Raw genomic sequence first — 12,803 nt, 5'->3', positions numbered from 1 at the left:
AAAAGGAAACTTTTTTCTTTGTTGGTTTTCAAGTGTTGTTGGGATTTAGATCCTTTCTAGGAAAGGATTAGACCTAGTAGTATAAATACATGCTAACTAGGATTTATTAAGTATGACAGAACATAGAACCTAAGAGTATTCAATCTTGTAACTTACTTTCTCCCTTGATATTAATAAAAGTGTCGGTCATTCTCCGTGGACTAGGATCACATCTATTTGAACCACGTTAATTACTGTATTTTTTATCGTTTCCGCCCTAACAATTGGTATCAGAGCCTACAGGTCGTGAGATCTAGGAGATGAGGAGACTATGGCATCTATGAAGTTTGAGGTAGCGAATTTTGATGGGCAAAGTAATAACTTCAACATCTGGAAGATCAAGATCATGGCGTTATGACAGAGAGAAGGATAGTCTATGCTTTGGACGACTAGTATCGCGATAATACTAAAGAGGCCGAGAAGCGGAAGATTGAGATGGATGCGTTTAGCGCAATTCAATTATCCTTATCAGACAGCGTGTCATGTGAAATAAGTACCGAGAAAACAGCTGCAAGTTTGTGGAACAAACTCGAAGATCTCTACTAGAAGAAATCAATAACAACTAGAATGTTGTTAAGGCAGTGTTTACACACCTTCAAGATGAAGACAGGTACAACTTTTACAGGATCATCTTGATGCTTTTAATAAATTGGCTATGGATCTTACTCATGCTGATATTAAAGTGGGAGATGAAGAACTAGCGTGCACTCTATTGTTTTCATTATCATCGTCGTACAAAGACGTAGTTAATTCAATGATGTACAGTAAGGAGGTGGTCACGTTACAGATGGTAACACATGCATTGAATTCGGATGAATTAAGAAACCACATCAACCATGGTGAGGGTTTGACGGTTAGAGGTCGCTAGCCAAAGAGGAAGAGGCAAATCAGTAGCTAGGTCAATGTCTAGGAAAAGGGTGAGTAGGAAGGATGTTGAATGTTGGGGTTGTCATCAAAAAGGTCACTTTGAGAGGGATTGCCCGAATAAGAAGAATGATAAAACAACAGCCAGTACATCTACGGTTCAAGTAGCTCAGACATCTGAAGAAGATTATGTGCTAACTGCTTCAAATAGATGACATTCAGACACACAAGAGGATTTTAGATATAGCTTCTACCTTTCACATGTGCTTCAAAAAAGATTTGTTTACTAGCTACGAGCAGATGAGTGGGACTATACTTATGGGTAACGATGCAGTATGTGAAATAGCAGGCATTCATGCAGCCCGTATACGGTGTCATGACGGTTGTTACTGTTCACTTTTACACGGGTGCATAAAAGCTACTTCGAGGTTGTTGGTGCTCTAAATGGAGTTTAGTATTTTTAGAATCGCAACCTAATTTATTGAAGGAAAACTAGGAAAATCGGGTAAAAGATTTTTCAAGCAAGAGAGAAATCTTTTTGGTACCAAAGTTTGAGATAAGGGTTCTGGTGATCCCCTAGGGAAGGTTTTACGCACCCTAGTATTAAAGATCAGTAGAATACGGTTGACCTGTAAGCTTCAATGTGTGATTAATGTATTTATTTGCTTTAAAATGTTTAGTTTTCCGGAAAAATATCATTCATTTGTATCATAACCTCAAGAAATTTTTTGGCAAAAGGTCCCCTTAGAAAAAGGCGTTTTGGTTTCGAAAATCCGTATAAGTGTTCAACTCACTTTATTGCCGGACCGAGACACACTTCGGATTTCTCCCGAGTAGAGTCACTACTATTTGGTCCTAATAATATGAGTTTAGTACTTATAGGTTTTCTTATATATATAAAAAAAAATATGGAGTATATCTCCCTTTTGATAAGAGTGTGTGTGTGTGCATGTGTCTACATATATATATATATATATATATATATATATATATATATATATATATACATTATTAACCCATTTTTATTAATTGAAGCTCAATAAGTCAAACTATATTCACATCAAAACCATCTTATCTCAATTTGGTCCAAGTAGATCTTTTCTTATTTTTGTCCATGAGGTTTTTTGGGTCTTAAGCCCAACTACTGTTTTTCCTCTTCTTCTGGAAACCCCTTCTAGTTTAAATGTAAAAAGAGTCCATTTGTTTTCTGAAAACTTCTGGGTTTGATTAGTGTTACTTGAAATAAACGGCCCAAGTTTTTTAATGGAGGTGCCCTTTATTTAGTCCAAAGGTTATTTTCTTATCCATTTTATTCAACTCAAGTTTGTGTTAAAAGCCCAAAAGAGAAAACAGCTACTGATTTTTCATAAAAATAATTTTGAAATGGGCTTAAGGCCCAAAACTAATTCCCTTTTAGGTCATTTCATTTTGTCGATTTTCATGAGAGACAGAAAGCCCAAAAAACTTATAAATTAATCCCATTTTTGAAGATCTATTTAGCCTTATCCAAACAACTTGAAATAATTTTAAAATCTATCAAAGACTAAATATCGATTTCATGCAATTTTTAGAGGTTAAAGGGGTTTGAAAAAATGATTTTGGTGACTTCCTAATAATACTAAGTGTTTTTCTACGTTCTAACTCCTATAGGATTTTCAATATGCCATACACTTGTTTGCATATACAATACATATACATATGATAATATACATAAATAAAGAAGAGGAAAGGAATGGGAATTTGGACTAGTGGGCCTACCCAAGCCCACCAATAACCAATTTCACCCATGGGCCTTCAATATGTTAGCTTCCCTTTCTATTTTCACACATACTCGATCAAAGACAGTGATGTTGGGCCTCAGGCCCAACAGGTTTCAATGCAAAAGAGCTGCCCAAATGGCCCACGACATTTCACATGCAAACGCGAAGGGGGGAAAAGAAATCTATGGTTAGAAAGTATCCAAACTCCCTTATGAGACTAACAAGAAATTTAAAATCAAGTAAACATTACAACAAACATGGAAGATACATATATACAGTTTATATATTCTTAACAAATTTTAAACAAATAGACACAACACTTTAAAGCCCAGGGTAAAAACAGGTGTAGCTAGGCTCAAATGTCACATAGATTGAGAACAGGTCATAACTAATCCAGAAGAGGCCCATATAGTAAACACTTAAAGGGGCAGATTTAGCCCAACACTTTGGATAGTAAAACAGGTTTCAGGATTTGCTCAAGAGGTATACAAAATATACTTCTTTGTATACACCATGGTGTATGCAAGTCATGTATATTCTATGTACACCCAGTATACAACACATATATCAGCAATAAACAGGAGAAAAGAGTGGGATTTTCATGGTAATTAACCCAGCAAAGTCAACACTTAACAACTTAAAACACACAGTTTTTACTGAAAAGGAAAAAAAAAAGCCACAGAGTTCTACACTTTTTGAAATGAAACTTAAACTCTACAGGACTGCTTCAACAACACTGAATGGCCCGGATATATTAACCCTCTTATTTATCCTAGAGGGTCCCATAATATATGATTTCATACAGGGGAACCCCAGCAACCAAAATAAAAAGAGACTTGATTGAGTTTGACTAGAAACTCTAAGTCTTGTCCTCTTTTTTTGGGTCCTAGGTAAGTCACACCTATAATCCTTCATATTTAAGTGAGAGGGGCATAGACCTTTTTAACAGACTACAAATGAAGGCAAACAAAGCTTCGACACCAACAAGATATCAATTTACTTTTAGACAAACTAAGTTCCAAAGAAATACTTGGGTTCATATAAGGTAATCAAAATGTTTACTAATGTCCACTGTAGCAGATACAGTCAAATAGCACACAAGAAGGACCTTTTAAATGAGTTATAAACTTGTAGTTAATCAAGTGAAATGTATATGGCATCTCTTAAACAAAGTTGCAAACTCAAACTAATGATCATGGTTTAACTATTATACAAACCATACTTAGTCAACTACAACCATAATTTGGCAGACTTGTATGAGGCAAACATGGACCAAACAGCCCTTAATAATCAGTTAAGTGCACGAACATGATTAACAAACCATGAACCAACTAAACTCAAACAGTTTAAAGAATAGACAGGACCAATAGTCATAAATCCATGATCCTAAAAAAAAAACAGGTAAGCTCTTTCATAGATGGCCAACAAATAACAAGTTAACTAATCTTAAACAAGCAAGTAAACACTTTGACATATTAACGACAAAAACCACTAATCTCAGACATGGTAAGTATTTAGGCATGATTAGCAAACTGTAAGTCAATTGATTCTAAACAAGTAGACATGACCAGTAGAGATTATGAACCATTACTCCTAATTAAGCACATAGACAGGGTTAATATTAGCCATAAATGCCTAATCCCAATTAAACACATAAACAGGATTAATAAACAACTAACCTATCCTCTTTGCTCTCGGCGTAAGATAGCGTGACTTGCTAACATACGCCTGACCGGAAATGGGAAGGGGAAGGCCACGGAAAGATGCTACCACCCTTCCACTGGCGGATTTCATCGCAAAGAACATCCTGGCAACTAAGAGTGGCACTTCGCTACCAAAATCGCCTCTGGGTGTGAGTCCTGCGGCTCATGGTGAGAAGCGAACATCGCAGATGAATTCCCCCAAATTTGTTGCTCAGACAGTTGGAGGAGTGAAAAACTAGTTGGGGGTACAGCCGAGCATAACGGATCTGGCGGTATCGACTGATGTCCCCGTGACCCACGCCAAGCTGGGTGAGTCAGAGAAGGCTATAGATACAGAAACACGGGCTGTGGGTAAGGAGAAGCAAACATGGGCAGATATGGTCGCTGGCAACAAGTTCTCATCAAAAGGTCTGACGCTGTCATTCATTGCCCCAGTGATTGAAAATGGAGAACGAAATGGGGAACTACAGAGGAATGAAATTGAGAAAGGAGTTGAAAAGTGGAAGCTCGCTATTATTCTGTATGTGGTAGGTGACTCTCCCAGCATTGGAGCGATTCAGAGATTTTTAGCTGGGCAGTGTAACCTTGGTGCGAAGCCTAAAATCTTCTACCATAATGAAGGGTATTTTGTGGTTAAATTCCATAGTCAAGAGGAGAGGAATGAAGTCCTATACTCTGGGCCTTATATCATAAACAGTCGCCCAGTTATCATTAAGGCATGGTCTGCAGATTTCAATTTTCATGAGGAAGTGTTGAAGACAATACCATTATAGGTGAAGATCCCTAATCTACCACTCAGTTCTTTGGGAAAATGAAACTCTAAGCAGGATTGGGAGTTGTTTGGAGGTACCAGTGTATGCAGACGACTACACCTCAAAGGTGGAACGCATCTCATATGCTCGAATACTTGTCGAGATGGATATAACCAGACCCCTCCCTACAAAGGTCAAACTTAAAGGGCCTGATGGGAAACACTTTGAGCAGGCAGTTGCTTATGAATGGGCACCAATCTATTGTAATGTATGCTTACGACAGAAGTAGCTTCTATGCGGCTAAGTTGCGGAACAACCACCCCGACAAACCGGCCACAAGAGAATGGCCAAGCTAAGCAACCTAGTGGGGCAAACCAAAAGAAGCAGGTCAAACCTCCTGTTGCGCCACAGCAGCAGAAAGGGAGGAAGATGATGCCTAGGACAACATGGATATCCAAGGGAAATGAGGAATGTGGAGCATCTAGTGGTGCAGACCTCATGGGTAAGGAACCTAACGTATCTGCTCAGGAACAAATGCCTACAAATGAGGGTGTTATTCAGGAAAATGCAGAGTGGCAAAAAGTTAATGGGAAATCAGCCAAGGGTACTAAATCACTTGACGATGCCTTAGAGGTGAAGTGGGAATGGGTTCCAAGAATTAAATAAAGAAAGGACTAAGCTGGTACTAAAAATGTTTGGAAAGAAGCAATTTGAAGGGAGCAAAGGGCACCGCAACATCTTCACCCAATAATCTTAATGAAGATTCTTTGCATGGAACGTAAGGGGAATAAATAAGGTTTATAAGCAAAGGGAGTTACAGAAGTTTATCAAAGAGAATAATATTAGCCTACTAGCTATCACCGAACATAGAGTTAACGAGCAATATGCAGCTAGAATAATAAAGAAGGTGTGCCCGACCTGGAACTCTGCCTGTAATTATGCTACTGGTACTAGGGGTAGAATATGGGTTATATGGGACTCAAACGAGGTTCAATTCGACCTCTTACAATTTAATGAACAATACATACATGGCAGGCTGCAATTACTAAGCTGCTGGCAACAAATTAATTTTACAGCCATCTATGGATTCCATACGGTTGAGACAAGGAAGAGCTTATGGGCTGATCTAATGGCTCTGCACCATACTCAAGTAGGACCTTGGATCTGTATTGGAGACTTCAATGCTATGTTGACAGTGGAGGATAGATTTAATGGGAACCCGGTGAGGGATGTAGAAACCAGAGATTTCTAAGAGTTCATGCGAAATGCTAGTATGCATGAGATGAAGGCAGTTGGTAGGGACTATACATGGACGAATAGCCATGTCTTCAGCAGAATTGACAAGGCTGTTGTGAACTCTAGCTGGATGCACACTTATCCCCATCTAGATGTCCATGTCATGGACCCTTATTTCTCTGATCATTCTCCACTATGTGTCCAATTCGCTACACCAGGTAAGAAGCCAAAACCCTTTAGGTTCTTTAATCATTTAGCTCAGCACCCTGAGTTCATACCGCTGATTGGGGGAAAGTGGAGAAGGAAGTGTGATAGGAATATATATACTGTGTGGGAGTAGCTTAAAGGTGTAAAGGGTGCACTGAAGCGTCTAAACACTGCTGAATACCTTGGAGTAGAAGGAAGAGTGAAGCAAGCAAGGAATCAATTGAAAGATATTCAGGAAACAATGAGGGGCCTGGATACTACCGCTGATATATTTGCTGAGGAGAAGGCAAAGAGGTTGGAAATGGAGAGATGGTCGACTATTGAAGAGAGCATATATAAACAGAAATCTAGAGTGCACTGGCAAAAGTCGGGGACTCTAACTCAGCTTATTTCTATGCTTCTATGAAGAATAAAATTAGTCAGAACATGATCAGGAAGCTGGTGAATGATGATGGAGACATGCTACTGACTGAGGATAGAGTGGAAGAGGAGATCATGAGGTTCTATAAAAAACGACTTGGCACTGTTGCTAAGTCCTTGCCTGCTATCCACCCTGAGGTGATGAAGCATGGTAAGGTGCTGAATAGAGATCAGCAGCTACTGCTTATAGCTCCAGTGACAGCCGAGGAAGTATACAGGGGACTGGTTGGTATTGATGATATGAAAGCACCGGGGGCTGATGGGCTTAATTCTCACTTCTTCAAGAAGGCTTGGCCAATTATAGGGGATGATATTACAGCTGCTGTGCTAAGGTTCTTTCAAACCACTGAAATGTATTTGCCTGCAAATGTCACCACTGTCACATTGATTCCCAAAGTGAAGCACCCGTCATCCATCAAAGAATATAGACCCATCTCATGTTGCTCCATTATATACAAAATTATCTCTAAAATCTTAACTAATAGGCTGCAAGGGGTGATGGATTACTTGGTGGACAATAGCCAATCTGCTTTTGTGCCAGGGAGGATTATCACAGACAACATTATTCTTAGTCACGAGTTGGTGAAAGCTTATGGAAGGAAGAATATATCGCCCAGGTGTATGATCAAGCTGGACATGCAAAAAGCCTACGACTCTATAGAGTGGGTCTTCTTGGAGCAAATACTAGCTAGTTTGGGGATTCCAGGAAAATTCGTGTCTTGGGTTATAACTTGTGTTTCAACAGTCTCATACTCCATATTGATTAATGGTAGCCCAACAACCCCATTCAAAGCTAAGAAAGGACTCAGGCAAGGAGATCCACTTTCTCCATACCTGTTTGTATTAGCTATGGAATATTTGTCCAGGTCTTTGAAGACTCTACAAGCTAAGCCAGACTTTAACTACCACCCAAAGTGTGAGCGACTGCATGTGGTACAACTGGGGTTCGCTGACGATCTCTTAATGTTTTGCAGGGGGATAAATTATCTGTCCAGATGATGTATGCGTGCTTTACTGATTTTTCAAGTGTTTCTGGGCTGGTAGCGAATGTTAGCAAAAGCTCCATCTACTTTGGTGGTGTTGGCTTGGAAGAACAAGAGGCTATCCTACAGGCACTTGGGTTTACGAGAGGAGAACTTCCGTTCAAATATCTGGGTGTCCCCTTGAGCTCCAAGAAATTATCAATATCCCAATGTCAACCCCTACTAGATAAGATTCTAGGCAGAATCAAGAGCTGGACATCAAAATTTCTTTCCTACGCAGGGCGGTTGCAACTGATTAAGACAGTGTTGTTTTCTGTGCAAGTCTACTGGTCCCAGATTTTTGTGCTTCCAAAGAGAATCCTCAAGAATATTGAAGCAACTTGCAGGGTATTTTTGTGGACTGGTGGAATAGACAAATCTAAGAAGGCATTACTAGCATGGGATGTAGTGTGTTCACCCAGAACAGCCGGGGGATATAATGTGACTAATCTATATATGTGGAACAAGGCTGCCATATGTAAGCTATTGTGGTGTCTGTGCAAGAAGAAGGACAGGTTGTGGGTGCAATGGCTTCATGCCTACTATAGGAAAGCTCAACCACTTTGGGATAACTGCCCGCAACAAGCATCATGGGTTGTCAAGAAGATAATCAAGGCAAGGGAGTATATAGAAAAGGCAGGTATGCAAATGACAGAGTTTTTGGAATGGCCAACCTTCTCTATTAAAAAGATGTATCTACTAATACGAGGAGACTTTCAGAAGGTAACTTGGAAGAAGATCACCTGTAACAACTACGGGATGCCCAAATGGATATTCATACTAAATCTAGCTGCTCAGAGAAGACTACTCATAAGGGATCGACTAGCTTCGTGGGGTATTACACAGGATGTGATGTGTCCCCTATGTAATGACGAGAATGAAGCATTGAATCACTTATTCTTCACCTGCTCGTATGCCGCTGGCATTTCGGAGAAACTGCTTCAGTGGCAAGGTATGGCTAGACCAATCTTAGGTTGGGTGGATGAGCTGCACTGGGTGACTACAATGCACAAGGGAATTCAGCTACTGCCGCTGTGTATCGAATGACCTTGGCTGCATGTGTTTATCAGGTATGGAAGGAGAGGAACCTGCGCATTTTTGAAAATAAGAGTAGGCCACTAGGTCCTATTCTTCGTATAATAATCCAAGAGGTGACGATGAGAGGCACAATGCAGAGAAAATTAGCTAGCAAATTTGAAAAGCTCAACTTTTACCCGTAGTACAGAAGGTGTTAGCATAGTGTGAGGAGATTAGAAGTGAGCAGAGTTTGGGGCCATTTGTCCAAATTTTGCACAATTTTGGGAGAATTTGCTTTGTAAATATATACTTTGGTAAATAAAATGAATTAGTTACCAAAAAAAAAAAAAAAAAAAAAACAACTAACCTAGCCTAACAATATAATCTTTCTAAGCAACATGATTAAACAGTCATAGAACTGTACTAAAACTAAACTAAGATTAACTATACAAAAACAGAAAAATAACTCACATAAAAGTAACCTAAAGCACGAATACTAAAGCATAAAAAAATTAACTAAAAGGAAAGGGAATTACCTTTTTAGAGTGCAGCCTTGGTCAAAATTGAACTTGGAGATCCTTTGCTCCTCAACCCCACGACTCAGCCACACAAATAAAGAAAATATTTTAAAATTTAACTTAAATTCAAAGATTAAAGTTTCAAACTTAAGGAAATCGAGTTTTTTGAGTGAATACCTGTAAGTATTCAGTTCAAGGTGTGTTTCAAAGGGTAGAAATGGGGTTCTTTATATAAAATCCCAATCCTCAGAAACCCTAGCCCCAATCGATGTGGGAGTTTTGCAATTTTCACAATTGCATCTCTCAATACCACATCCAACCGCCAAGAATCGAGTGAATCAGCAAATAAAGGGTCAGATTTGACTCGAAATCGGTCAATCTGTGGGGTTCTTCATGAACCAATAAAAATTGAGTATTTCAAACGCATGCAAACAAAACCCATTAAGGATTTCAGTGTTTGAAGACCGTTGCAAAGAAAAAACAAATAAAAAGAGGGGTGATTTTACCGTGTTTGGCTGTTCTACGGTGGAGAGAGGGTAAAGCAATTAATGCTCTACCCCATTTGATCGACCATCTTCTGCGTAAAGCAAAAAAGCAAACTCTCTCTTTGCCATTTTCAGGCCGATGACGAGGAGAGAGGAGAGAATGCGGGGGCGGCGCCTAAGGTTTCAATTGAAAACCTTGGCTGAAAATGAACAAATGACCCAAAGGGGTCGTTTGTCTTGAGACTTCGGCTTTTATATTTTAAGCCAATTGGGCCGGATCTAACCCTATTTAGGCTGGACTCGGCCAACTACAAAGACATAGAGGGGGAGTCCAATTTGTGCATATGTATACACGATGTATACACATGTGTATATGTATACACATGTGTATATGTGTGTATATATGCATATATGGAGTGACAAATATGCAAAAATTTAACAAAATAGCCAAATTTAAACAATGTCCATTAATTGAACATTTAAATTATGACCACGTTATAACTAATTGAACAATTAAAAACTAATTTTACAAAAGTAACCTTAATTGAATTAAGCCATGAAATTGTCTATTTCAATTAAGGCCATAATCGGCTGACAATTGATTATTTCAATTGTAGCCGCTATTAGCTATGTAGCAAAACAACTTATAGATTTTTAACCAAAATTAAATACTCAATTAATTACGATTAATACTAATGCGCACAGAGTATGCACAAAAAAAAAAAAGAATTGAGGGGTACGTAAGAATGATAAATTTATTTAATTAATTAGGTTCTTTGAATTAAACGGAGTAAAATGCTTGCTAACTGATTTTTACGATAATTTTAGCAAATAAATAATTAAATTTACCAAATATTTTATATCAACTACAAAATGTGTAGATTAATCTCTAAATGACTCATAATGTTACTGAAGTTATTTTGCCAAATGAAATGGCAAAATATTATCGGAATAATTTTATAAAAATCATTTTGACCTGTAAAAATATACATTTTGCTCCGTTTGATATTCAAAGACTCCGGGTAATGAAATAAAATCATGGAAGGTAAAAATTAAGTTTCAACACTAGTCAATCTAGGGAAGCAAGATCCTCGACCATGGTCCTCTTGGATGACTAGTCTAATGATAACTTCGGTATTCATCTCTTTGCCTTGGAAATTTCTTATATTCCTCTAATTCCATAAGTGATAAACAACCCTAGCTAAAGTTATTTTATATACCCGAACAACAGTATTCTTACCTTTCATGTTTCTCTGTGGCCAAGCAACTTCACCCTGCCAGTTCATGCATGGTCTACTGAACCCCTGCCAAGATAGTAATGTAGTCCAAATTATAGCAGCATATGTGCATTCAAAGAATGAGTGATCAACATCTTCATCTTCTTGTTTGCAAAGTGGACATAGCAGAGAATCCCCACAACCCCACTTAGCTAGCCTGGCTCTTGTGAGTAACCTTCTGTTCACAGCTATATACAAAATAAATTGCCATTTAGGAGCATCATTGTTTGTCCATACTAATCTTCTCCAATCCACTTTAGGCATACCATCTTTCATCTTCTTATACACTGCTTTAATTGAGTATGTTTCCATATTAAGAATATCTGCCTCCTGATAACCAGCCTCAAGGAGATAATGATGAGCTTACAAGATCCTTTGAACTATCCAAGAAGCTTGTTTAGGCTGAGCACCCTACCCATTGCGACTTATCCCATACTACGTATGTATCCACACCACCCACATCTCGTCTTTCTTTTTACATAGGTTCCATAGGAGTTTTCCAATTGCTGCCTTGTTCCAAGTGCACACATCCAGAATATTCAAACCCTCAGCAGATTTAGGGCAACACAATTTCTCCCGCAAGTGTTTTCTTAGACACTTCAGCAGTTCCAGTCCACAGAATTTTTTACAGATAGACTCAATCAGCTGAATAATCTTTTTGGGCAATGCAAAGATTTGTGAACAAAACATGTGTATTGCAAATAGGACACGCTTGATGAGTTGAGTTCTACCAGCATATGAGAGAAACCTGGATGTCCAGCTTGTTATCTTACCCAACATCTTATCAATACGTGCTTTACATTGTGCTATGGAAATCCTTTTAGTACTCAACAATACTCCCAAGTACCTAAAAGGAAGTTATCCCTTGACAAAATTATGATCCTGCAGTATTTGATCCTGAATTTCCGGCCTGGCCCTTCCGAAATATATGCAATGTCGTCATTTGCAATCAAACCTGAGGCCTTAGAAAATAATTGAAAACAATTATATAGTTGCCTAATGGATTCAACGTCACCCCTGTGAAACATCAGGAGATCATTAGCAAAACTTAACTGAATGATCTTTTTTTTTTTCTTGCACTTAAGATGGTAATGGAAACCAGGCTGCACATGTAGTTTCTTCAGTAATCTTGTGAGGTACTTCATGATAAGGACAAATAAAAAAAGGAGATAGAGGATCCCCTTGTCTCACCCCCTTTTTTGGTTGGAATGGAGTAGAAGCCTTCCCATTGATCATAATTGATTAGGCAACAGTGGTAACACACTGCATTATCCATTTAACAAACAAAGCAGGGAAATACACTTCCTGTAAAATCATAAGCTTTTTTCATATCCACTTTTATATTTCATCTTGGTGAGATGCCCTTCCTCCTATATCCCTTAACCAATTCATGGCTTAGGATTATATTATCATTTATAGCTCTTCCAGGAACAAATGTAGATTGGTTAGCATTAACCAGAGAACTCATCACCCTTTGTAGCCTTGTGGCAATCACTTTGGATA

Source organism: Lycium ferocissimum, chromosome 10 (genome assembly GCF_029784015.1).
Source record: "Lycium ferocissimum isolate CSIRO_LF1 chromosome 10, AGI_CSIRO_Lferr_CH_V1, whole genome shotgun sequence".
NCBI lineage: Eukaryota > Viridiplantae > Streptophyta > Magnoliopsida > Solanales > Solanaceae > Lycium > Lycium ferocissimum.
Note: the sequence above shows the minus strand (reverse complement) of the source record.